This window comes from Cibotium barometz, chromosome 13 (assembly GCF_041138505.1).
Source record: "Cibotium barometz isolate CiBa-2024 chromosome 13, ASM4113850v1, whole genome shotgun sequence".
NCBI lineage: Eukaryota > Viridiplantae > Streptophyta > Polypodiopsida > Cyatheales > Cibotiaceae > Cibotium > Cibotium barometz.
Genome location: NC_141058.1, coordinates 37086539 through 37091614, shown reverse-complemented (window position 1 = coordinate 37091614; position 5076 = coordinate 37086539).

Below are 5076 nucleotides of genomic sequence, written 5' to 3'. Positions count from 1 at the left end.
GTGTTTTCTAGCATGTACTAGAATGGAGAGGAGGGAGGAGAGAATAGAAATGAATCTAAACCCTAAATTAATAAGGCATTCCCAATCCTCCCTATGAGGCTTTGATATCAAAACGAAAACCTAAATTAGGGAGGATCAACGCAAATACACAACCTTATATTGAGTATTGAAAACTCTAAAAAACAAAGAAACTCAACAAACTGAGGAGTTCACAAATAGTATATCCATGAAATTAACTTTCTACATCAAAGAAAAAAGTACATCAAGCACTAAATGCTCACATGTTTTACACACCATGGCAACACCCATGTGGCTCGCCAAAACCATGTGACTATAATTGCACCTACACCTTCACCTTTTCCCTTTTATAATTGATCATACACACAATAACGTTTTGTCCAATGAGCCATTGAACAAATACATCAGCAACCAAAGGTCCATGCTTGCCCCCCAATCACATAGATGTGCCATGACCAAATACTTTGAAAAATTTTAAGTTTTTAAGATGATTTGAAAAGATAATAAAATCAATAGCTGGTGTTTCAATGGCAAGTCTCAAGATGATTTTTTGTGCTCTTCACATTTCATTTAAAACAAAGTTATTCAGCCTTTATTTCTCAAAAAGTACCAATTGCTTCATGACAATTTTGGCTTTCAAGATGGCTTAAATGCTTTATCAAAATTTACTAAGTAGCTCTTTCAAATAGATATGCAAAGAATTGCCCTCTTAAATTATAATAATCTAACAAATAACAATAATAGGAAAGAAAATAATGTCAATAGCCTACATCAATCATGGAGATGAGATGCTAGAATGTGTTCAACCTTGTTTGTTATTATTGTATTGCATATATAGAGGTGCTATAGGACACACACACACACACAAATGCACACAAAAGTAGCTATATAGTCTCTTTATATTTTGCATCAAAAATTTCACTCATTTTATAGATTTATCACGTCTCAAAAGTCTAATGTATAGTTTGTTCTAAAATTTCATAAATGCCCTTTACCCTATTTGCTTTTTTGGTTATACTCATCAGGATGCACTTATGTTTTTGATACACATGCACACATGCATGCATGCTCTCTCTCTCTCTCTCTCTCTCTCTCTCTCTCTCTCTCTCTCTCTCTCTCTCTCTCTCTCTCTCTCTCTCTCTCTCTCTCTCTCTCTCTCTCTCTCTCTCTCTCCCCCCCCCCTAATCAAACTTAAATCATTTAAGTCTTAAACCAGCGGCTACAACAACATCCATAAACATTTTTTCATATCTTACTATGCTAAACCTCTTATAGTTAATATTTATGGAGTTATACCATGGTGCAACCAAAAAGTGCAATTTTAAACCATTTCATGTGATATAGAACATCAAAATCTTGTCATCACCCTAAAAGGGGCACTAATATCTATGCATTAGGCTAAATGGTAATGAACCAAAATAATAATTTGGAGATTATTTTGGGTATGATTTTGGTTGAAAATTGAAAATGGCTATGGTGTTTTTTATTTTAGTTTGACAATCCGGGCTGACTTTGTGGATATGAAAACAACCCATGAGCATAAGACTTTTCACTATTGCACAATGATGAGACGACGAGGAGAATTGGCCAAGTGCACATGATCTCTTTTGGTTTGGGGTGAATACAAGCAAGTAGAGTGGAGGTAGCATAGTGAATGATACCTTTATATCATCCATCTATTAGTCCTTTAATAATAAGATATGTGAAGTGTTAGAGTGTTATAGATATGTAAAGATTGCCTTATCCCAAGACTAGCTCAAAATGTAAGCATCTTGATAGAATATAGGTGTAGAGTTTGAGAAAAATGCATGTTTATATCTATCTCTTTTCTTAAAAACTTAAAAAATACCATTTTAAAAGTGAAATGGAACACAATATAGTACCTAGAAAGCCATCCACTCATCTTTAACTATAGGAGTAGTGGCTGCATTTAATCGCATATAATTCTCTACCATACAAGCCACATGCTAACAAAAAAACACATGAAGCATCATATGACTCCATTAAGTAAGAGTCGACTCCCCATGGCTCACCTATATCCATTGAAAAATGGTGATTTGTGAAATACATTATGAAGAAGAAGAAATAGGGGAAGCATGATTTTCCCCTCTTAGTTTAAGTGGGTGGGGTTGTGGTACCATATAGGTGAAGCTAAAGTCCACACAAAGGTGAACATGGTGCATGATTACATGAAGGTGAACATGATGCACGATATTGAAGGTGATGGTGCATGACATGGCTCTCAACAAGTCAATAAGTGTCATCTTACATAACTTGGTTGTGACAACCAATACACCATTATGACATGATTTGTAAGGTAGGGAATCGAGAGGAACATTTTGGTTGGGGGACGGAATTGGGGAATGTGTAAACAAGCAAGAGGTGAGTTTGCAAAGTGGAGTTAATATTTGGAACATGTGGGCATGATTCGCAATAAAGGCCTACTAAAATCATTTGTAGAAAAAGGGACATAATATGGTTTAAGAAGGGGGGCAACAAGAGACCATTGATTGTGTTATCAAGGTCTAAAGTGGTGTTCATTTAGGGAAAAGGACATAGAAAAAGGGAAGAAAGAAAGGCAAGTTATATTGACATTTACAGAAGGCCATAATGATCGATGAGACCAAATAGATAACATAAAGACTATGCTTCTATTTAACTAAATTTGTGCTCTAAGAAAACAATCAAGAAAACATCCTACTAATAAATTTTGATGCCAAGCATCAAGTACAATCACCTTCATTAAAAAAACATATCAGTTGGGTTTTGGAAGGAAGAAGGAATATGAATTGGGTTAAGTGCCATAATTATCCTTTGAAATGAGACAAGGCCTTTGGCCCAAGTTATTCCATGATGGGTCAACATGACTCTTGTAGTGGAAGGCAAGGAAATGATTGAAAAGATAAAGGAATGACATTAATGTCAATGTGGGAGGCTTGTATTTGCTAATCGTTTGCATGAGAAAGAAGAGAAGAGGGGGTATGTATGTGTGCTTATTGTGAATGTGTGTGTGTGTGTGGGGTCTAGAGCACAAGAGGTCATGAAAATAATAATATTATTTTCATGACAAGATATGGGAATGTATGTGGAGGGTCTAGATGACAAGAAGTTATGAAAATAATAATATTATTTTCATGAATATTATTTTCATGACAAGCTATGGGGATGTGTATATGTGTGTGTGTGGATGGGGGGTCTAGAGCACAAGAGGTCATGAAAATAATAATATTATGACAAGCTATGGGGATGTGTGTATGTGTGTGGAGGATGGGGGGTCTAGAGCATAAGAGGTCATGAAAATAATAATATTATAGCATAGCATGGCTCAACAAGAAGTGTGGGTGTTTGCACTCAAGCACACACAATACATCACTAGGGAAGCACTGTGGGTCTTGTACTCGTAGTGCTTCAAGGATCTATACTTAATAGAGTGTAGGCCTAGATACTCAAGGAGTCATTCTTGGTCTAAGTTCATGTTTAGACATCAATGGGTTCAAGGATCTCTACTTCATGGAGTGTAGGCCTAAATACTCTAAGGAGTCATACTTGGTCTACGTTCATGTTTAGAGAGAAAATTTGCAGGCTTGAAACATGTAACCTTGGTCTCACCATTGTAATTGGATGATGGGGAGGCATATATCTAAAGAGTGAAACTTGATTGAATAGGAGATAGGCATGGTTCAATGAGGTCGCCTCAACGAGCCGATGAATGTAATATGATGGTGGGGAGGGGCGTCGGGGATGTAGCCTAGTTACTATATAGTATTTAAGGCAACAAGAGTCTTGAGCACTATCAAGAATGCATACTCTTTGATTATCATTTTATTGGGTTAAACATTTGTAGATGAAATAAATGACAATAGTCAATGCATTGAAGAAGGTGGTTGAGTGGTATCATAATGATGCCAAGATAAGGATTATCCCCAAGGACTAGTGGAGATTCCCATGAATGCTTAGGATGAGTTCTTAAGGGCTATGATCACCTTGATTCATGACAAAAAGGGAAACAAGAAGGCTGACCTCTAATTTCTATCTTGAAACTCCAATTCTGGCAAACTAGACACTTGAAATAGTCAATTAAATACTTCCTTTGATTTCATGATAATTCAAGACCGAGTTGACTCTTGCCATATGAATGTTGTGATGGGTTACTCCTGAGTCAAGTAGGCTAACGTTACTAACATTACTTTATATTCTCTCTCTCTCTCTCTCTCTCTCTCTCTCTCTCTATCTCTCTCTCTCTCTCAGGTCATTGTACTTGATCTTGGCATGCAGATCTACTAGTTGCTTAGTATGATGTTTTCTTTTGCTAGACCATAGATCTAGCTCAAGATCGTCATAGTCTTTACATAATGTATTTGGTTTCATAGGACTTTTTGGCCTTTAGCACATGCTAATGTATAATACATACATACATACATATATACAAAACATGCATGCAGACACAGACACACACACACACACTCAATCACTTTTAAGCCCCATCGACACAAATGTATACGAACATGGCTTTCTATGCATGTAGGTGGGGCACCATTTTTTGCGTGCCTATATGGTGCTACATCGACTAGTAGAAAATACTAGTGGTGAAGTGGTTCGTCAAAACATTCAAGGTGGAGTGGAGCCATGCGATAAAATGACTAAAGTGGAGAGAGCTCTCTAATTGGAGGCTCGAGTGGAGCCATGCAAAAAATGACTAAGGTGGAAAGCTCTCTAATTGGAGGCTTGAGTTTTGGCATCCTTTCATATGTGGGCACCGAGTGAGTTCTAAAATAGTTAGGGGTTGGAGTTAGATTGTGAGGTAGGCTTTCCCACTAGGTTGGTTGGGGGCCTCTTTAATGCACCGTGCCATATAGAGCTGAGGGGTTGTGTGAAGCACTTTCGAGACAAATGATGGCATGTTCGCGATAGACGTGTGCAAGGCCCCTTATATAAACAGACACACACAATGTGAAAAGGGTGGCCATGAAAAGATGGTGAAAAGACGGACTGGCCAAAAGGCAGTAGGAATTTCCACCTCTGGAGGTGGTTTTATTTGTGTAACCATTCATTTCCATT